Source organism: Mustela lutreola, chromosome 9, assembly GCF_030435805.1.
Source record: "Mustela lutreola isolate mMusLut2 chromosome 9, mMusLut2.pri, whole genome shotgun sequence".
In the NCBI taxonomy this organism is placed as follows: domain Eukaryota; kingdom Metazoa; phylum Chordata; class Mammalia; order Carnivora; family Mustelidae; genus Mustela; species Mustela lutreola.
This window is the reverse complement of record NC_081298.1, coordinates 17,940,712-17,963,977: the sequence shown is the minus strand read 5'-3', so window position 1 is coordinate 17,963,977 and position 23,266 is coordinate 17,940,712. Positions and strand designations below refer to the sequence as shown.

At 44.0% G+C, this 23,266-nt stretch overlaps 1 protein-coding gene across 4 annotated transcripts in view; it reads right to left on the bottom strand.

Annotated features, from left to right (window-relative positions):
- CHD6 (chromodomain helicase DNA binding protein 6) overlaps nt 1-18,899 on the bottom strand; it is a 190,497-nt gene extending 171,598 nt beyond the window's left edge. For 2 of the 4 annotated variants that reach the window (XM_059133142.1, XM_059133143.1), the window contains exon 1: nt 18,800-18,899. The gene's annotated coding sequence lies outside the window, so the exon portion shown is untranslated. Of the gene's footprint in view, nt 1-6,162; nt 6,247-18,799 lie in introns of all 4 variants that reach the window. The other 2 variants (XM_059133140.1, XM_059133139.1) reach the window with 2 other exon arrangements.
- Between the last annotated feature and the right edge of the window lie 4,367 nt (nt 18,900-23,266).

Genomic DNA, 23,266 nt, shown 5'->3' with positions numbered 1-23,266 from the left:
GCAGCCTCAAAGAATGAACTTCAGGGTGGCAACCTGGAGACGAAATGACTTCAGTGAGGACCACGGGATCCGCCAGGTAGACTCTGCTCTTGAAAAGCAGTATGGCACAGCAGACATGGCCCGAAAGTAGTGGGTTCACCCTTCAAGGCAGGCTCTCCAGTGCCCTACACACTTCTATGATATGTAAGAACAAGTAACCATGTGACCCTGAACTAGTTTCTTTACTTCTATGTGCCTCAGTTCCCTTCTTAGTAAAATGAGGAAGTAACAGGTTATCTAAAACCCCATACTGTTTTAAAGGGTCAGATGAGAGAATAAATATAAAATGATTAGTACCTAGGACATAGTAAGCACTCAATCAAAGTCTGCTTTAATTATTCTGCTCTCTGGAATGGGATGCCTCAGCTTTATTCGGTCCTATCATATTTCTGCCTTGCCTGGGACTGGGGCCAAAATTAGATGGGCAAAATCTAGTTTCTGGGCCTTTCTAGCATGGGCTTCCATGTTTGCACCGATACCCTGTAGCTATATGCAGGGCTTCCCTCTGACCATGAAGATACCCCGAGAGCAAGTCTACGTCCCCTCCTTTACACCTCTCCTCTGCCGTTCTCCTAATAAAAGCTGAAAGTTTCCTATTTCATTTCCTCAGTGCTCGATACTCTTAGTAGATTAATGACAGCAAATTAATCAAAGACACAGATCCTTACAGTCACTTTCTCAAATATTCTGATGCATAAACCCACTAAATAATGAGAATTTCAAGAATTTCAGGCTCTATTATCTAATGTTAAATCAACCTTCCTACCTACTAACGCCCCTCCAAACTGACCTCTCTTCCTTCCTTCCTCTATTTTAAGCGGGGGCCAGGGCCTACTGGCACCACAAATCAAAGAATGAAGTTGCTAATTTCACCTTCCTGAGAAGCAAGCCATGGTTGCCATCAGAGCTGTTTTACCTGTGGGCTTAAAAATCTCAACTGGCAGCGGTTCCCTGCCATGAACTCCCCCGCCTTCTTCCATGCCAAGGAGTAAAACTGCCAGCCTGGTCAAGTTCAAGGTCATTTACTGAAAGTCCAATGACTCCAGTGAGCACAGTGTTTCAGGACTCTGCCCATCCCTTTCTTCCTGCCTTTTTGGTGGACGGACGTACAGTGGTCTCGAGACCAGCTAGCTACACCTTGGCATTGCTCTTCCTGCTGGCTGTCATGTTTCTGAAAGTCAGTGGGTCACAAGCAGCATTTCTTTTCTTTTTTTTTTTTTTTTTTTAAGATTTTATTTATTATTTGACAGAGAGAGAGAGAGATAACAAATAAGCAGAGAGGCAGGCGGTGGGGCTGGGGATGCAGGCTCCCTGCTGAGCAGAGAGCCTGATGTGGGGCTTGATCCCAGGACCCTGAAATCATGACCCGAGCCGAGGGCAGAGGCTTAACCCACTGAGACACCCAGGGGCCCCAAGCATGACTCTTTATTTTGACTTGGGTCATGATCTCAGGGTCATTAAGATTGAACCCTGCACTCAATGTGACTCTGCTTGTCCCTCTCCCTCTGCTCCTCCCCACTTCCCCCACTGCTCACTTGCTCTCTCTCTCCCTAACCTAAGTAAATAAAATCTTTTTAAAAATTTTACAGAACAAAAACAGGTGACTTTATGGTATGTAAATTATCTTAATAAAACTATCTTTAACAGAATACAGTGGATACAGTGCATCACAAGTAGTAAGAATAAATACTGAGTGTCAAAACCTTTGAATTACATATATGTGTATATTGGGCACAATATATTGTGTAGTTATTATGTGAGCTGTGGTCACAACAGGATTACAAAACTGTCGCTTCAGCAGTCAGATGCGAGCCTAATTTAAATTCTCTGGGGACAATAAAGGTGGTAGGAGGACTCTTCAGCCTATTTTGTTTCTAGACATTAGACTGCTTCCAGTGTAGGTTAAACTATGCATTTTCAGTGGGGCAGTATCACTCGAAAGGGAAGGAAAGGCAAGGCCATGAACTAAATAGAGACAAGGTCATGATAATCAGTGATCCTCAAGAAATAGCAAAAGACAACTAACTTCCAAGGTTTCAGCTGATTTATTTTTATTTTTAATAGTCTTTTTTTAAAAAAAAAATATTTTATTTATTTATTTGACAGACAGAGATCACAAGTAGGCAGAGAGGCAGGCAGAGAGAGAGAGGTGGGAAGCAGGCTCCCCGCTGAGCAGAGAGCCTGATGTGGGGCTCGATCCCAGGACCCTGAGATCATGACCTGAGCTGAAGGCAGCGGCCCAACCCACTGAGCCACCCAGGCGACCCGGTTTCAGGTCTCATTGATATGATCACAGTTCTTTTTCTTTTAAAGATTTTATGTATTTATTTGAGAGAGAACGAAAGAGAGCATGAGAGGGGGAGGGTCAGAGGGAGAAGCAGACGCCCCCTGAGCAGGGAGTCTGATGCGGGACTTGATCCTAAGACTCTGGAATCACGACCTGAGCCAATGGCAGTCACTGATAGCCACCCAGGCATCCACATTTTCTTTTTCTTAGTGAAGCTCCTGGGCAACCGGAATGGCTTTAATTCTAAGACAAAAAATAACTCTGCTCAGGATAAAGCCTCTCCCAGCCTCAGGAAGATGTGCACGGGTGCAAGGTTCCACTTCAGAATCTGCCACGAGTCTCAGCGGGCCCACTCCGAGCCAGCCGGGGAGAGCATGGAGGCGAGCTGGGAAGAAGGATGGGAAGCTGGGCCGCCTGTACAGAGGTTTTCATTTCCATTTCTGAAATCCTGAGACTACTGGGTCACACTAATCGATACTAGGATGTTCAGGACACATGACAACTTAATACAATGTATGGTCCTTCACTGGATTTGAGAGCAGGGAAAATACATGGGCTGGAGACTACGTGACCGGTAAGATTTAGATACGGACTAAGTACTGCTTTTATGTCAAGTGGCCTGAATGACACAATTATACTGTAAGTAATTACACGTACCCTCTCAGGATAAAGATGGGCAAGTATTTAGGGTGAAGTGTCATAATGTCTGTCTGCAAGTAGCTCTCAAAGGATATGGCTAAAAAGAGGGGGAACGCGCCCGAACAAGCAAGCAAGTGAAAATTTGGCAAAACAGTAACTGGCGAATCTGAGTAAAGGGGAGATGGGTGTTAACAGTACCACTCCCCGTAACTTTCTGTGGGTTTGATGTTTTTCAAGATACCAAATGGCAGAGGGGAGGTGTGAACAGTGTCAAGTATAAAAAAGTTTTTAATTTCTATATGTTCCAATTCCCGTCTCTTAGAACAGAGAATGAAAAGCTGACATAAAAATGATTCACGGCATTTTTTGAATACTATCCCCATTCAGAAACAAATATATTTGGCAAAGAAAAATTATTTCAAGTGCACAAGGCAAGTCAGATTCTATACACCACATGGATAAATTCCTGAATTACACAAATTAACAGAATCCAGTATTAAGGCTCACTTCCTACATATTGTTGTGGAAGCTAAACCTTAACACTACTTTAAGAATCTCGGGGCGCCTGGCTGGCTCAGTCGGTGGAACGTGCAACTCTTGATCTCAGGGTTGTGAGTTCAAGCCCCACACTGGACGTAGAGATTACTTAAATAAATAAAACTTTTCAAAAAAATACTTCAAGAATCTAGATACTTTCTGGGGATTCTTTAAGTAAACAGTGTATCACCACTGATGGGTTTTACATAAATGTCAAGAGTTAAAGGCACACTTACTTATTTGCACTACTAAGGAAAGATCGAAGGGATAAACCAAATCCATATGCAGACTTATTGTTGAATTATTGAATTTTAACTTCCTAAATCTTTAATTGGAACTATGAGGAAGTAAAAGTGACTAAAAAGTCTCATTTCCATCCACTAGCGGTCCCTAAAGGAATTTCTATTTAATAACAAAAAAGGAGGGACGCCTGGGTGGCTCAGTTGGTTGAGCAGCTGCCTTCGGCTCGGGTCATGATCCCAGTGTCCTGGGATCGAGTCCCACATCGGGCTCCTTGCTTGGCAGGGAGCCTGCTTCTCCCTCTGCCTCTGCCTGCCACTCTGTCTGCCTGTGCTTGCTCTCGCTTCTCTCTCTATGACAAATAAATAAAATAAAATCTTAAAAAAAAAATAACAAAAAAGGAAAGAAGTAAATGAAATAAAAATGCCTTAAGTACTCAACTCTGAGTACCTGAACAAAAGAAAACGAATTTTAATCAAGGCGAATATTTACTGAGAACCTACTATGTACAAATCTCTGAGGAATTCAAAGCCCAAACACTGGACCTTATATCCCTGGGGAGAAGGGCCACAATTTAGTTGAAAACACAGAGGAAGAAAACTGAAGAAAAATAACAATGGCTGGCTCAGTCTTCCTTGTCCTGTTCCCAATTCCCAAAGACTTCTTTCCTAGCCGGCCACAGCAACAGCCTCCGCATTTACTGACCCGTCATCAGGCCTCTCAAACCACAGGTTCTCAGTCTTGGGTGGCACACTGGAGTCACCTGGGAAGTTATCAATAACCCAGTACTGGTGTCCCTCATCCAGACAAGGATTTTACTGGGTGTGGCCTGGGCGCTAGTATTTTCTGAAGCTCTCCAGCAATTCTCATGTGCAGGAATATTTAAGCACCACTGATCTAAGCGAACCTCTGCTGCCCAAGTACAGCACACAGACTACACATTGGTCATGATGACTCCTGAGGGCCCACACAAAGCTCAACTCCTTACGTCCTTTTCAAAGCCTTTCAACATCTGCAATCTACTCCTCCAGGTCTATCGCCCACCACAAATCTACATCCCTACACTATACTCCAGCCCTAATGAACTTACCACCTGCCCGCCATCCCCGTGCAGGGCAAGTCCCACACAAAAGGTTCTCCGAACTCACAGATACCAATGCCCATCTCTGGCTATTAAATTCCAAATCAACTTTCAGGAACCAACGGGGACGTTTCTTCCTTTCAAAACTCTTAACTCCCCTGAGTAGATGGTCGCTCCCTCTTCTTGCATTCCAACCAAACTCCGGACACAGCTCTAACTTGACATTTATCCTGATGTCTGTAGTAGCAGCTTACATTTCTCTCCTTCTAACAGACTGTGCATTCCTCAAGGGCACAGACCATGTGCATTTATCTTCAAGTTCCCAGTGCCCGGCCATGGCTGAAACAAACTGAAAGCCTGATAATTTGTTTACTAAATAAATGGGCATCACATGCTTTGTGGAATAATGACGAACAATATGAGAAAAGACAAAGGCAGCTAAATAAGAAATACCAGGGGCGCCTGGGTGGGCTCAGTCAGTTAAGTATCTGCTTTTGGCTCAGGTCGTGAACCCAAGGTCCTGGGATTGAGCATAGCAGTGGGCTCCCTTACTTCTCCTTCTCCCACTCCCTTTGCTTGTGTCCTCTGTCAAATAAATAAATAAAACCTTTAAAAAAAAAAAAAAAAAGGAAATGCTAAATGAGTCACATAGGCCAAAACTGACTTGACAAGTGCAGAAAGGAAAGAGGGTGCTTCCAGCAGATACAGATGGGGAGAGCCTCATGAAGACAGTGGGACTTGAACTCAAGTCTCAAAGGAAGGAAAATATCTTGACAGGCCAAGAACAAAGAACAGAGAACTATGAACACAGAAAATAGCAAAGATATGGCTCGGTGCATATGAAAAAGCCACTTAGCTTGGCTTTGGGTTTCTTCAAAAGATACCCTAAGAAAAACGCTAGAAATGAATCATCATATTGTTCTTAGTTATATAAATCTGTATGTCACATACTCTCCTGATACACTATGGCTCTGTATATTCATATATTGTAACACAGCACCTTTTGTAAGAGCAGGAACTTTTGTTTACTGCGGCATCCCCCCAGGCTTACATCAATACCGAGCACACAGTAAATGTTCACTAAGTATTTGCCCAGTGGATGAACATGTTTATTATAGGCCTCTGATCTAATGTTTCCTTTCACCTGGAGGCTTCCTCCCTGCCACACCCCGTCTCCACATCTGAAGCCTGTCTACCCTTCCAAAACGAATAAATGCCCTGACTCAAAGCCTTCTCCGATATCCTTCCTCCCCCTTGTCTGAACTCCCAAAGAACACTTTTTAGGGACTACCTGGCAACAGCACAATTATCTGTATACAGGTATTTACATATATCTTACCTCCCCTATAAATTCTTTGAGGGTAAGCTCTAGGTCATTTTCCCCCCAGAGAAGAGGAGCCTGTATAGAGTTGCTCAGCAATCCCTGTTAAATAAAAGGAAAAATTAAATTAAGTGTGGTATTAAGCCTTTAAAATATTAATATCAGAAAGACCAAGATCAGTAATGATTTCTCTCCACACATCTTGGCCCTTTGAATGCCTGATTCTTTCAAATCATCATATCCAACACAGACCATGCTTACAATGTGCCAGGCATTATTCCAAGGCTTTACATAAATTAACTTAATCCTCAAATGGACTATATGAGATAGGTATTATTATAACCTCCACTGCACACATGAGGAAACTGAAGAATAGGGAGGTTCGCACAGCCAGTAAGTGGCAGCTCCAGGACTCAAACTGGTGGTCTGGCTGCAAAGCCATGCCCTTAACTACTGTGCAGGAAAGCCTTGTGATTGCTGGGCAGCCTCCTACTCATGTAGCCGAATGTGGCCCGTGGAGAACGTACTGTAAAAATGTTAGAGATGCAAGGATATCTAAGGCAAGGAACGATCCCCGTCACAGGAAAGGTGGAATTCCAGAAGGCAGTAAAGCAGGTAAGAGATGACAGAAAAGGAATGGAGGTTTCTGCAGTACAACACTGGAAAAGATAAATGCTGGGAAGAGACCCTCGGACCTGGAACTTCAGGAGCCTCGGGAGAAAGGGCTGAACAGAGAAGTAAATAGAAGCTCTGGCATGAAATTACGGGTACGGAGTTGGTACAGCATACAGAATGGCAGCAAACTTACGAAGTGCTTAAGAATGCAGAGCTCGGGGGCACCTGGGTGGCTCAGTGGGTTGGGCCACTGCCTTCGGCTCGGGTCATGGTCTCGGGGTCTTGGGATCGAGTCCCACATCGGGCTCTCTGCTCAGTGGGGAGCCTGCTTCCTCCTCTCTCTCTCTGCCTACTTGTGATCTCTCTTTGTCAAGTGAATAAATAAAATCTTAAAAAAAAAAAAAAAGAATGCAGAGCTCGGGCCACCGGAGTGGCTCAGGCAGCTAGGCATCTGACTCTTGATATCAGGTCAGGTTTTGATCTCAGTCAGGACGTCCAGCTCCACGCTTACAGGGGAGTCTGCTTGAGGATTCTCTCCCTCTCTCCCTGACTCCTGCCCCGCTCACATGTTCTCCCTTCCTCTCTCAAATAGATAAGTAAATCTTTGGGTGCTGGGCATTGGGGGAGAAGGAAAGAAAGAAGGAAAAAAAAAGTAGGGCTCAAAGTGCTGGGGCTACCAGTTCTGCTAGACAAGTAAATAGAATTCCTCTGCCTCCATTTCCTCAACTGCAAAATGGGCTAATGTCAGCATTTAGCCTTGAGGATCAATGAGGAGAATCCAGGTATACTTATACTCATCAGGATGGGCTGGTTTAAGCTACAGTTAAAACTCCATTTAAAAAACTCAGTGGTTTAAAGCATAGGCTTCCTGCTTACATTATGTAACCACTTCAGATTCCTTTCAGAAAAAAAGAGATATTTGCCTAGAAGTGTCTCACATCACTTGCACTCAAATTTCAATATCCAAAGCGAGTCACACAGCCATGCTCAACTTCAAGCATGGAGAAGTGCTACCCTACCATATATGCAGAAGAAGAAGAAAAAAAGATTATCAGTGAGCAGCTCTAACAACCACCGCACCACGAAAAAGACTTGCACCATACCTGTCACGCAGTCAGCGCTCAATGACTGACAGCTGCTACTATGATCCCAGTAACTGGGGGGTCTGGGAAGAAACCTGTTCTACCAACCCCAAGTTACTGAAAAGCTAAACGAGCACGCAGATGTGGGGGAAAAAAGTCCAGGTTATTTGCAATAACCCAAGGTAAATTTACAAAGGATTTCACAATGCTATCATGGAGAGAGATGCCAAAAAGTTTCTAGTAAGCAAAAAATAGTAAACAGGAGTTACCAGAATAGTACCACAAGCCTTTTACCAAGATATAGAAGGGAGGCACACGCCAAAATGTTTCTAGTAAACAAGACATAGTAAACAAGAGTTACCAAAATAGTACTACTCACCCTTATTCATTTAAGACATGTAAAATTTCATTGATACCTTTATTCTTAGAACATTAAAAAACATTATTCAGCCTTTCCCAAATTCACTTCTAATCTCAGAACACAACTTCCCCATATTATTCCTGTAAATTCTTAAGGAAATTCTCCCACGGGGGTTTTTAGGACCTTAACCATCGATCAGGGAGAGACCTGCTTAGTAAAATGAGAACTGAATTCTAAGCCAAATTTGGCCCTAGACCAGCTCTATGGTCTCACAAAATATTTACACGACTAGATATCCATTCAATCATCCATAAGATGACGAAATTGGACTTCCAATACTACTCTTCCTCAGTTCTGAGAAGCCAGAAAGATGCTCTGGTTTGGAAGAATCTAGCTGAGATGCTGAATTATGTAAGCCCTGACAATGCTTCAAGCTTCAACTAGAAGGTAACGGCCATAACCACAGCTATAACAGCAGCAAGAAGGCTGAGTTCAACACAACACAGGGCAAGTCGGTACCCAGGGAGAGCCCTGCCAGCATGGAATGCCCCATGAGAGCGGAGAAGGCCGGACAGAGTAGGACTACTCTGTGTAAGTAAGAAGACTGCTATTTGGACATGGCTTATGAAATAGTCTTTTAGTAACATTTCTTTCTTTCTTTCTTTCTTTTAAGATGTTATTTATTTGAGAGAGAGAGAGAGAGAGAGCGAGCATGAAAGGGGCAAGGGACAGAGGGAGAAGCCGGCTCCCTGATGAGCAGAGGGCCTGATGTGGGACTTGATCCTGGGACTCCAGGATCATGATCCGAGTTGAAGGCAGTTGCTTAACCAACTGGGCCACCCAGGTGCCCTCTTTTAGTGACATTTCAAACAACATTCCAGACCCAGCTCTGGGACCTAGTGACAGTGATGGGAACAAACTTGAAGGAACCGACAAACATTTTAAACTTGGTATCTGTCAACTATGAGATTTCAGTGCCAACACACTAGGTTTTTCAACTCCTTAAGACTCCAAAGCAGGGGCGCCTGGGTGGTTCAGTCGGTTAAACGTCCAACTCTCGCTTTCGACTCAAGTCATGATCTCAGGGTCCTGAGACTGAGCCCCATGTCCGGCTTTGCATTGGGGGTGGAGCCTGCTTGAGATCTTGAGATTTTCTCTCTGCTTGTCTTCCCCACACCCTCCCCACCCCAAGCGTGTGCACAATCTCTCTAAATAAATAAATAAATAAAAAGACTCCAAAGCAGTAATCCAAATGTATGTCTAGAGGTCAAGAACTTGAAACTCTTTGGACAAAGTCAAACAAAAGAGCCCAAAGCAACATGTTACAACATGTTAGGCCCCCAGATCAGCCATACCATGTCCTTTTCAGCAAACAGAAACTCCTGCCAGGACAACCTGCCAAGACATCTTTACTCACTCTGAGAACTAAGACTGTCCCTACAGCAAAATGGAAAATGGTGCTGGCTTTTTTTTTTTAATTATGTTATGTTAGTCACCATACAGTACATCATTAGTTTTTGATGTCGTGTTCTGTGATTCATTGTTTGCGTGTAACACCCAGTGCTCCATGCAGTGCGTGCCCTCCTTAATGACCATCACCAGGCTAAACTGCCCCCCCAGCCCCTCCCCTCTAAAACCCTCAGTTTGATTTCCAGAGTCCAGTCTCTCATGGTTCATCTCCCCCTCGGATTTCCCTTCCTTCTCCTAATGTCCTCCATGTCATTCCTTATGTTCCACAAATAAGTGAAACCATATGGCAATTATCTCTCTTTGACTTATTCACTTAAAATAGTGCTGGTTTTTCAAGAACACCAATGGAAGACAATACCTTAATTCATGCCATAAACAAAGCTGAAAAACACTGCTACATTAAAAATTTTGCTATTCCTGCAGCCCTAACCATGATCTTTAAGGAACCTACTATGAGGGTGTAAACAATTTGGGACACCCCCACTGTCTCTCCTGCTTCAAGAGTCACTGCCTATATGAAATCTCCTGCCTGAAAACCTAAAACCTGGCAAATATATTTAATAAAATTATGGTACAATTAGAAAAGACTCACTGTGTCTGGACAGCATTTTAAAAAGCGATTTACTTTTACAGCTATGCTTCCTGCTACCTGTCAATCACAAAATAATCTCCAGTCCTGCCATGGACACTGATGGATATATTAGAGTCAATGCTATCCTTGATTTTGGGGAGTTTAAATATGAAGTACAAGTAGATGGGGACGGAGACAGGGAAGCATATACAACCCTAAATGAGTAAAAGAAATCCTTTTAACAAATCAGTTTTTAAATATATTGGAAGAGGACAGAAGACATGGCTCAATTTTTCAAGGGAGGTTTGGTGAATATTATTGAAAACGAAGATTACCTTTATAGAATGCAAAAACCGTCCTCTAAGTAAGGTGATAAAGCAACAATACTTTACATAGGAAAAACCTCTATTAACCAGTCCAAAGTGATGAGAACTCCCAATGATCAGTGCTTTCTACTGAGGACTGGAAAACTGCAGTATTGCACTTAAAAGCTTCAATATTTACAGAAAAGACAACATCAAGACATCATGCAAGTTAGTCACAGCCATGAAGGGTCACAAGGCCTCACTAAAACAGCTACCTTGCTGTTTGCAAAACCTTCTGTGACACAGATCTAAACTTATTTTCTGACCCTACTATTTTCTTAACATCAAATCAACTTCTAGGTAAAAAGAGGTAAATATAAATGGGCAAATAAGTGCCAACTTTTATTCTATGATTTGCTCAGTCTGATTTAAAGCTATAGGACAGTATTGTCCTATCCTGTATTTTCTAAGTGAAAGGAAGAAAAATCCACTTTTGCTGCCCCCACCCTGAAAGGGGGACCCCGAAGTATCTAGACCCGTGGTGTCAAATGCCCATGCCACTATGTGACTAAATTTAAATGAACTAAAATTAAATAAAATTTAAAATTCTGTTCCTCAGTCATATCAACCACCTTTTAAGGGCTCAAAAGCCACATGTGTGACTGACTAGTAGGTTCTGCACATAAGACATTTTTCATCATAGCATAAATTTCTACTGAACAGCGCTGATCTAGAACAACGTTTCTTAAATTTAAATGTGCATAAAAATCATCAGTATCACTTGCTAAACAAGATTACTGGGTCTCCACCCCAGGTCATTTATTTCAGATCAGTCTGGAATGGGGCCTCAAAATGTTCATTTCTAAACAAGCTGCAAGATAATGTGATGTTACCTATCCCCTTAAGTAGTGCTGCTGAGGGTTAAGAACTACTTTTGAGGGGTGCCTGGCTGGCTCTGTCAGCAAAGCATGGAACTCTTGTGTTTTTCTTCTCCCAGATCTTATTTATTTATTTGAGAAAGACAAAGAGAATGTGTAAGCAAGGAAGAGAGAGAACATGAATGGGGGTGGGGGTGGAGGCAGAGGGAGAAGGAGAGGGAGAAGCAGACTCCCCGCTGAGTAGGGAGCCCAGTGTGGGGACTCCAGGACCATGAACAGAGCAGAAGGCAGAGGCTTAACCTAGTCACTCAGGGGCCCCAAGTGTGCAACTCTTCATCTTGGAGTTGTAGGTTTGAGCCCCACAGTGGGTGAAGAGATTACAAAAACAAAAACACAACTTTTTGTTATTTCTCAATCCATCGTGAACTAATACTTTTATAAAATACCAGAAAAATAAATTACCATGAGGAAAAGTTTTTTTTAAAAGAAAGACTATACTATAAACTTACATGTCTTAATAGACTCAACAGACAAATCAATTTTATAAAAAATGCTCTAAAAACAGCTACATGTTTCAAGTGCTCTACTTACCTCATCAGACAGTTAATAGTCCACAGACCTGCACAGATCTGCAGATTATGAGTAGCCTTGATCTAGAAAAGCTTATTTCACATTTTAACAATTATCTCTGACTCTGCCACATGGTCAAAAAGGATGGTGTCCTGACTTCTTCAGGCTAAGCTACAGTTGAATTTAGACTGCTAACTTCGTAAGAGTTGTTAGACCAAAATATACAAATGAACATTGATAACATCTCTGTGTTAAATTATATAAAAATTTCTTTCAGTAGGGGCGCCTGGGTGGCTCAGTGGGTTAAAGCCTCTGCCTTTGGCTTGGGTCATGATCCCAGAGTCTTGGGATAGAGCCCCGCATCAGGCTCCCTGCTCCGCGGAGAGCCTGCTTCCTCCTCTCTCTCTGCCTGCCTCTCTGCCTACCTGTGATCTCTGTCTGTCAAATACATAAATAAAATCTTAAAAAAAAAAAAAAAAATTCTTTCAGTAAATAAAATCTATGATCTGCACTGGCTCACTGGACATAATCTTTCAAAGAATTTCTTAGACTACTGTTGGCTTCCTTGAACCCAAAGTAAATAATCCCAGCACATATGCACTTAGGGAAGGAACAAACCAAACAGAATCCCTTCACAGGAGTCAATGCCCTTCCCCAAACTGCCTCACGCTTAAGGTGCTTTCCTCCAATGACATATCAAACCAAAAAAATGGATTTTTCTTCTAGTCAACTTCTGGTCTGGCCCAACAAACGAACTTCTATGAGAAAATTTCCAGGATTTCTCTTTGGCCACTTCCTAGAGACTACTTATGGAATTTGCTTGTCACTCTAAAATTTTGTTTTACCAATTTACTTGACTTTTACTTAAGCAAATTATAAAACAAGGCTCTGAGAATTTTAACACTTGATTCTTTCTCCTACGGTAACATCTGGTTTAACAGAACTTGACATATACCCATGTTATCTGTAAAATAAGCTCACAAGCTCAAACAGACATTAAGAAAAATTCAACCTGAAATTAACCTTAACAGAAAAGTCAGAAGGAATCACATACTAAGTCTGGGGACTATAAAAATGGGGGGATTTTTAAATTGTTCCTCTTACAATGTAAGGGGGAAAACCCTTTTCCTCCTAACATATTGAATGAAGCTGTAACAGAATGATTAAGAAGTATTCAAAGCAAGAAAATGTCAGGAGAGTTTGCCATGGCCACCCCTCCAGTCCCATCTGCAGAGGCAGATGGTTGAGGCAGAGAGGCCCAGGACCCTCTAACACTGTTTTGCATTTGCCCTCATGGCTCCTGCTCCAACCCTTACTCTTTTACCAGTGTGCACGATCAAGGGTATGTAACAGCTTCCCAAGTGTAAAGATAAGGTAGGGAAGAACTCGGGATAACCCTTTGCCCAGATGCTGCCCGGAGTGATACCCAAGGGCTTCACCAGACGGACACCACAGAACCTCCTAAAGGCCCAACAAAGTCAGCCTCCTGGAAAAGATTTTGCTCCTAACAAAACAACTATTTCTGAAACAACCTAAATCCATGATCTTCAATATTGTTTTTGTGTGTGGATAGGAATAAATGATGGGGGAGGAGAAGGCAGAGGGAAGGGGGGTGGGAGTCAGAGATCCCTTTGAGACTCACAAGAAGAATGGACTCACGTCTGATCAAAGCGCACCAACAAAATTTTCTATGCTATTTTGTGGAGTTCACAGACAGACCAGACCTAAGGGTCCGTGAATCCCAGGATTAAAAAGCCTCGACCTAAATAGGTAGGAACCAAAGACCAAGGTTACCACAGTAGTTAGACCTCCTTTTAACCTGAAGCCTGACCTTCTATATAAAGACAATCTTACAATTAAAAAGTATAGAGGGGTGCCTGGGTGGCTCAGTCAGTTAAGTGTCTGCCTTCATTTCAGGTCATGATCCTAGGGTCCTGGGACTGAGCCCTTGTCAGGGTTCCTGCTCAGCAGGAAGCCTGCTTTTCCCTCTCCCACTCCCCCGCTCCCCTTGCTTGTGCTCCCTCTCTATATATAAAATAAATAAATAAAATCTTTTTAAAAATAAATAAATAAATGAAATTTTAAAGAACAAAAAGTAAAGAGATTCCAGGGGCACCTGGGTGGCTCAGTTGATTGAGCGAATGACTCTTGATTTCCGCTCAGGGTACAGATTTCAGGGTTGTGAGATGGAACTACACTGGGCTCTCTGCTCAGCAGGGAGTCTGCTTGGGATTCTCTCCCTCTCGTGCCCTAAGCCCTCCACCCCACCGCATGTGTGCTCTCTCTCAAGTAAATCTTTTGTAAAAAAAAGTATAGAGATTCCAAAAGTAAAACACCTTGGTCACATAATGTACAAGAAATTTCAAAACATATTTTAAATTTACTGACAAAATATTTGGTCCATAAAATTAGATCAGGGATACTTCCTACAAGAATCTTTAACTATTAAAGGAGTAGAAAAATAGAGATCTCCTTTTACTTTTTTAGAAAACTCAAACCCAACTTACATTTTGATTTGTGTCCTTAAGTTATCTTAAAATTCTACTTCCTAGTTTTCCTCAAATTTTCAAATACTGTCTTAGGAGGTTAAGTCTTCTGAAACAGCCAGTGAATAAAAGTGCCACAGAAATCTATTAAAATATCAGATTTTCTCCCTTGCTAAAAAAATTTTAAGTCCTCCATTATGACAATAAAGAAAAAAAGTTCATCAACTTAAAAAAAAGGACTCTTCAGAATAGGAACTATAGATTCTAAAGGTCTCAATGATGGGAAATGACAAAAAGAATTAAGTGTAGGCGGATGTAAAGAATCACTATTACAAATGATAAAAACCAACGAATGCAGGTACTACAAGCAAAAAGAAAACATTTTTCTCTGGATTTTATGCAAATAATTTAGTTCAGAAATGGGAACGGGGATGGATATTTTAAAATAACTCCATTTTACTACCTTCAGGACTTTTATGGAAGTAACAGAATTTCTCAAGAGGGTATCAACGCCTCCACAAAATGAACTAAAGAAAAGAACATTTTGGCAAGGAAAAAGTGACTGCATTCTCCTTCTGCACTTCATGGCTATTAGTACCAGGCTAGGCTGAACTCTTAAGTGCCCTACAAGGACCTCTCCTACACTAGTGAGGCAAGGGGGGGAGGTTAAGGGTGCCCTTACTGTATCCTAATTTGCCTCTTCAGTGACAAACTCTTGAAATGAGGAAGTAAAAATAGATGAGTGTGTAGAACAACTTCTGTCAGTGAACTTAACCCCATACCACTAAACATGACAGCACACTCCAGCTTTTAAAGCAATCTTGAGAGGGCAGTAGATGAAAAGAATATTTAAATCCAGCTGATCTGGGTTCAAATTCTGGCTTCAACATTCACTAGCTTTAATAGCCTTAAATAAGCCACCTCACCTCTCTGAGCTTCAGTCCAGACTCCTGGAGTGACCATGATAATGGGAGACGTTTGTGCATCTCCGCAGCCCCAGTGCCTGGCTGAGTGCTGGACACACACCAGGTATTTATTCAGTGCTAGTTCTTTTTGCTTGTCTCACAAGTATGCCACATTCTATTGGGAGGAGAAGGGGAAAAAAAAAAAAAAAACCCAAACCTGTTTTCTTGGAAATAGAGATCTAAACCCTAGCTATTATTTTATGTATCAAAGAGTTTTCAATATAATAACCTGCTACAGGAGAATGCAGGCAGTCCCATGGAATTCACTGCAGTTTTTCACCTGAATTAAACTAAAGCTCTGTATGAAGAAGGGAAGTATAAAGTGAACCGCCAAATATTTATTAAAAATAATACTATTTCAGGGCATCTGCATGGCTCAGTTGGTTAAGCCTCTGCCTTCAGCTCAGGTCATGATCTCAGGGTCCTGGGATCAAGCGCCACACTGGGCTTCCTGCTCAACAGGGAGTCTTGTTTCTTCCTCTCACTCTCCCCCTGTACTCTCTCTCAAATAAATAAATAAAATCTTAAAAAAAAAGAAATAAACTATCTCTAACCTTGTTATCCTGGGGGTGGGGCACCAAACTAGATGGCAGGGAGTGAAAACATAGTCTCCTCAGTTGATTTAGATACAGTCACTGTCACATACCAAAAATATTTTTGCAGGCAGAATCCTTGAATCCTCTAACCTGTTCACAAGGATTGAGAACATGTTTGTCTCCACTTGGCCATTACCAATACAGAGTCCATCTGTGAAAACTGAAAAACATAGGTCCCTACAGTGAGAATCAAGCCTGAGAGTGTGGAAGGCTTTTTCCTCATTGTTTAAGAATGGAAGACATAACCACGATCTCTGCTTGAGGTAAAGCCATGCTTCCAAGAAAACCGAAAAACTTGTCTGAAACTTCTATAAATCAAAGAGATCTCTAAGACGCAGGGGCCCAAATGTCTGCTGTTTCTGGTAAGTTTTCTGTAACGTAATGGCAAAAAAATAACAAATGAGATTTGGTTTCTAAAGAGATATGATTCTGCTTGAGATCTTTGGCATTGGAAATGTTATAAGAATAGTAAATCAATAATAAAAAAAAAAAAAAAACTAACTGCCGAAGGACCATCTAGAAATACAGCAAGTGTTACTTGTGGCTCTCCCATTTCACTCCAAACTGGTCTTTCAACTTCTTGTGTGGTTGGCATGAATATACCGATGAGCTTAGAGAATTTCCAACCATATCAATAAATTATAAATTATAAAAATAATGATAATGATAAGGACAGAGTATTAAAAACCATGGTAAAAGTGATCACACACTGTAACAACAGAAAAGCTAAATGTAAAAAAAAAAAAAAAAAAAAAAAAAGCAAAGAAATAACCGATGTAATTCCAGGCAGACTTTCATAGCACTTCGAGACACAAATAATTTCACAAGAGATCTAGATTTATTTTGCCCACGGCCAGACTGCAGCAAAAACAGTATCATATTCTGGTTGCTATAAAGGAGACTCCAAAGTTAGCAAAAAGGAAAAAAAAATTATAAAGGTTAGCTTTTAGTAGTAAGTAGCCCATGAATGAAGAAAGTTTAAATAATCCGTCACAATTTATTTAGATCTGCCCTGGGAAGAAAGAAGCCCAAAATTAATCATTTACCACTCCCCATTTTCCCAGGCCTTTGGTTACAGTCACGCATTGCTTATATGAAACCACCTGTTCAGGCTGGCATAAACCATGGTACTTGAAGATTCGTGCCTAATCATTTTTTCATACATAGATCTCAAACTTGCTCTGTCCTGCCAAAGAGCCACAAAGTTCACAAAAACTATATCCCTAAGGTTGCCAATGGAATCTACCAATTTATGCTACCAACAAACTACTGTATAGTGCACAGCCAGTGACAACAGATCTCCAGAAAGGAAGGCAGCTCGCAGTTAGCCTTGGGAGCACAGTACTGAGGTCCCTATGAGGACTTTTCTAAGTACCACAAGCACATCCCCATAAGGTATGTCAAAACTGGGGGCCTCAACAGGACTGCATCCAGTATGCCATTTGAAAAACAGTAACTGAATCTCCAGCAACACTGCAGACACTCTAAAAATTAAAAAAAAAGTTTTTTCAATGTCTACCTTCTCTGTTCATGGAACTGTTACATCAGAATGAGCAGTTTTGAAGGGTTGGGGAATAAGGAACATACAACAGCTCCAGAGACGCCTGGAGATGCCAAGGATTCACTAGAAGCCTTGGCCAGATTACTAATGGTCCATAAACCCTAATTTGGAGAACACGGGCCTACAAGTCGAAAATTGAATTATATTGCCTTATTAGATCCCACACTACCGAAACCACAGTCACACCAGTCATAACTGGAACGAGGAATACTTTATGTACACAAATATAAGTGCCTGCTTATGTATTTTTAATTGGATCAAATAAAACTGAAGCTGCAAACAAACTCAAATTTCAATTATCTCACTAGTGAGGGGATTTCCTAATAGCGTCTTTTTAAAAACCAAGTAGCGGCCAACCGTCTGCACATCTGACAAACGTGTCCCTGGAAATTTGGGAGTAAAAGGCTCCCGTTACTTCTCAACAGCGAAGAAAATAAATACCCTAAAGGGGACAGATGATTCTTTTTTTTTTTTTTTTTTTTTTTTAAACTCAAGCATGCAATCTAATAATGCACAAAACTTGGCTGCGGGGCTGCTGGACACCACCGGGGTTCCAATTTTCGGGGCGAGTGCGCGCTAGTGCGTAAGAAGGGGGCGGAGGGGGAGCGCGCTCCGAGGACGCGCCGGGGCCCCCGCCCCCTCCCGGAGCAGCAGCCTGGCACCAGCCCACCCTCCTCCACCCCTGCAAACAGACGCAGGACGCCAATAAAGCAACTTCTCCGCGGGGGCGGCGGCAGAATAGCGGTCACCCCCGCCGCGCGCGCCGCACCACCCAGCCCGCCCGAGGGGTCCCTCTACGGCCCGCCCCAGGGGGGAGCCTCCGCACGCCCCGCCCCTACCCGCCAGGCCAGGGGCCGGGGGCTGCCCGGACCCCCGCCCCTCCGCGCGGCCCGCAGCGGCGCACTCCCAAGGACGGCCGCCCGGCCCGAGCGCGGCCTGAGCGCGAGCAGGAGCGGGGCGCGGCGGAGGCCGGCTCCTCTCCTCAGGCCTCAGGCCGCCGCCTGCCCTCCGCCAGGCCGCCCGCCGCCGGCCCCGCTCGGACCCCGGCCCGGCCTCGGCGCCGCCGCAGCCCCTCATCCCGGCTCCATTCATAGGGGCACCCCAGCCCGGCCGGCGGGGCGGGGCCAGGGACCCGCGGACAAGGCCGGCCAGAGGAGGCCAGGGAGGAAAATAAAAAGTTAAGAGAAGAACTTACCTAAAATGGCTCCTGCAGCAGCCAAAATACAAACAGCTATTATTTGGTGAAGTTTAGCTCAGACACCCTGCAAGGACACCCTAACCCAGCTCGGGCCCGCCTTCCCTGCAACGCCATTGGGCTTCGCCAGCCCAAAACACAGAATCATTGGTCATTCTGGCTGCCGCTCAGGCAGAAGCCCATTTCAAGCTTGCTTGCAGGGGCGAGTGATGGGCTCGCTCCATTGTGCTCGTATTTGCATGGATGTGATCGCGGCGCTGATTGGACGGCGCCGGGGCCGCCCCGCCCCCTGCCTCGCGCCCCCCCGCCTTGGAGACGCTGCTGCGCGCGGCCCCGCCCCCCGGGACGGAGCGGCGGGGCCACGGGGGCGGGGCGGGGCCGGGGTCCTGCGGGCCGAGGGGGCGGGGCGGGGTCCTGCACGCCGCAGACCGCAGGCAGGGGGCGGGGACCCGGAGTGCGTGCGGGCGTGGAGGGGTTCAGCGGGCAGGTGGAGGTCTCGCAGGTAGCAGGCTAGCGAGCTGGAAGATTCGGGGCTGGCGTCTCCCGGGGTGCGAGAGGATGTGGCTGGGGTCCCGCGACAGAGAGAGATTCTGCTTGGGCCGGGGTCCCGCAGACAGAAGCGAGGAGAGGCAAGGGTCCCGCAGGTCAGAAAAAGATGCGGAGAAGCCAAGCAAAGAGCCAAGGAGTTTCATTCTGTGTCTCCAGCCGCATCTCCTACCGCTCTGCCTGGCTCCCTGGCACTCCTGGCACACGACAGGCTTCTTCCCAAGGCCCCTGTACACCCCAGGAGTTTTCAGCCCCAGGGATCCTGCGGCGCCTTGATATACCCCCGAAAGATCAGGTGTTGAGCTGTGGTGTATTTATGTTCAGGCCTATCTCCCCCACCATCCTTGCAGCATCCTCAAGGACAGGGCCCGGCATATGGCAGAGATTCAACTAATTGTTTATTACTCTTTAATTCGTTCGTTAGCAGTTAATTTTTGAATAGTCACCAAATGCCAGGCATTGATGTAAGAGAGGAGATACAGCGGTCAATAGGACAAAGGCCTCGCTCTTGTGGAACAGGCATGTTTAGGGGAAAGAAAGACAATAAGTAAATACAAGGGGGCAGGACTGAAAATTTCTATAAAGAAAATATATGGAGAAAGGGAGGGGGGTGTTATCCACCTGCCTGGTCCAGTATCCTGTTACTGGCCTCCTCCCCAGTGGTGATAGTCACCTCCCCCCTCCCTCCCTGCTTGCCTCTATTGAGGGTGTTTCCTTAACACCCACTTTAAAAAAAAAAAAAAAAAAAAAAAAAAAGGCTGGATTATGACTGTAGAGGCACATTTTACCTCAAGTAGGAATGATCTGAGTCCTGGTTGATTCCAAAAGCAGTTTGTTGGATACATTTAAGATGAACACGGCTTGACTGTCAGGAGTAGCTGTAATGATGTAGCCAAGCCTTACTGTACCCCTAGAGAGAGGATATTTTTAATTTCTTTGAAGCCCAAGTGTTCCTGTGGTTTCCATCCTGTGACCCTAGCTCCTATCTGAGGATTACTTCTTGACTTCTTGGCAGACACCAGAAACACCAGAGATTTCTCCAGTTTGAAAATACAGAGATAGCAGAGCCCCCCGCCTCCTGTCTACCTCACTTGTGCACATTTCTCTCATTTCACTCAAGGTTGGCCAAGATGCCTTGTGGTCTTTCCTTCCTCCTCTTTCTTCCTTCCTTAAAAATAAAATATATTTATTAAGCACCAACGGTGTTCCTGATATTGTTGTAGATACAAAAGCAGACAATATCCCTGTCCTCAGGGAGCTCATAATCTAGTTGGGATCAAGATGGAAATGTACACATTGATCCTGAGGACCTCTAGTCCTGCCAAGCTGTTGGGGTGTGAGGATGGAGAGAGAGGTTTGTTCCCCCGCTGTCAAAGGGACAGCAAGCTTGCCCTCCCGATCCAGCTGCTGCAGAGCCTGAGGCAGAACAGGGAAATTAGTGGCCACAACCCCTTCAATCTGACATAGGATCAAGACTGCTGATGAGGCTCAGGTCTGTGCACTTTAGTTTCGGGAAAGAGGCTGGGCACTGAATTATATCAGAGAAGACTTGGTGAGTCCTACATGGGAGTCAAGTGACCCTCCCTTTACCAAATCATGTCCCTCGCTTACAAAAGATGAAATAACATAAACGAGGTGGGGAAGAATGGAGCTCCAGGCAGAGGGAGCAGCGTACATATGCCAAGGCACAGAAGCAAAAGACAGCAATGAAAGGTGTGGGAGCAGGAAGGAGGCAAACTCGTCAGACGGTAATTCCTGTTCTTAAACTTGAGAAAAGTCTGTAGCACAGAAGTCAAACATAGAGATACAGATGTTATGTTACCAAATAAGAAATCAATAGCAGTACAAAATTGATCCACAAATGAATGGTACAGGTACAAGCAAAGGAAAGGTCTGGAGGCTCCACTCCACTCACTCCACTCAACTCAGTGAGCTTGACCCTCATAGAGTCAGGTCTGCAGGACAGAACAGGGTGAGTGGAATCTGACCCTTAAAATACTGGTGCAGCAGGGTACCTGGCTGGTTCAGTCATTAGAGCAGGCTGCTTTTGATCTCGGGGGCATGAGTTCGAGCCCCATATTGGGTGTAGAGATTACTTAAATAAATAAATCTTTAGAAAAGCGGAAGAAAAACACTTCTCCAGCATCCAGGGACCCGCAGGTAGACATTAGGGGAAAAGCTGTCTGCTAAGTGGCTTTTAGCTGTGTGCATCCATGGGGATGTCTTAGCCACTACGACACAGAGCTTGACTCTACTGGGCAGAAGTGAGAGGCAAAAGGAGGAAGGTAGGAAAGTGAAAAGAACCAGTACCAGGATGGTATCTGGCCTCTACTTCTTCATCTGGCCTCTACTATGTGTGGTTGATGGCTTCAGCAGAAGGGATTATCTTCTGAGAAGTCACATGACATAAGGCATAGCATAGCCTATGGGAGAGGAAAAGGAAAGAAATTTATCCACCAGCTTACATCCCATGTTCAGTAGTTCATGCACAGGTGCCAAGTGGGGCTTCGGGGTGTCCCAAAACTCAGTGTAAAGAGGCTTACGGCAAGGTCGTGAGGCATTGATTTATCAGGATACGGCTCATGAAGTCAAATGGAGCCCGTGTAGAGCTGAACACCATAGCAGCTGCCGGGACAATAGATGGTTGGCACTAAGAGGCCCTGAGGGTCTGTTATGAAGGGGACAGTGATGATGCACAACTTTCCAGACCATATAGTATGTCCATATGTACAGCGGGCCTTAGAAGAGCAATTCTTAGGAGCTCTGAAGGGGAGCCACAGAAGGGCTCCCAGCAATTCTAGAACTTTCTGGTAAGAACTCCATAAACACAGGTTATATCCTGCCTGACCATGTTCTTTCTTGCCTTCCTGCCTCTGTTAACTTGTCTGCTTCCTCCATTAGACCGTGAGCTTCTCTATTGTTCTTGCTTACATATCTCTGTCACAGAAAAGGCTATTTACACCAGTCCATTTCATTTTCATCCTAGGCTTGTAGAAAAAACACATTTCTCAGTAATCAGATTGGTCCACGTGACTAAATTCTGGCTAATGGAATCTGGTCAGAAGTGATAGATATATCTCATTTCTAGGCATCCCCCAAAACCTCCTATGTGGGCATCCAAACTCTTCTCCTTTCCTCATTTGCTAGGGATGCAAAAATACCCAGTGGAGGACTTAGAGGCCCCCAAAAGCAGCGATGGAATGAGCCTGGGTCCCTGACTGACTGCATGGAGCAGAATCCCTGTGCTTACCCACAATGGACTGTGCCTAGAGTAAGAAGTGAACTGTCTTAATGCCAAGTCACTGAAATGGGAAGATTGCTTATTATGGCCATTAGCAGACTCTGACTAATACAGTGCTTGCCTAACTTTATTTGATCTGATATCCCTCCAGGCCAGGGATTCTGTTTATTTGGCTTTGGAAGGCAAGTACTAATGTGTTGTATGATACATAGTAGGAATTGCTTAAAGCATGAATGGAGGTAAATGAGTTAATACATCAGCCTGGTCTTAAAGGATCAGAGGTAGAATACCAGTCAAGCAGGCAGGTAGAAAGTGTTCCACTCATAATGGCATAGCATATGCTGAGTCAAAGCGACTGCGGAGAATAGGCGCTGTTCTCAACAGTGCAAATGGTTCGTGATGTGAAAAGGAGATTGCTAAGATGAGGCTAGAGAGAAGGCAAGGGCCAGATCACAAAAGGTCTTATTCATTACATAAAGGAGTTTCCACTCTATCCTATAGAAATTGTTCAAGGATTTTAAACAGATATGTGATATTGCAAACTTTATGTTTAAGAAAGCTCTATTAGCCTAGAAGAAGTATGTATTAGAAAGAAAGAAGCAAAAATATAAATTTTAAAACAGATTTTATTTACTTATTTGACAGACAGAGATCACAAGCAGGGAGAGAGGCAGGCAGAG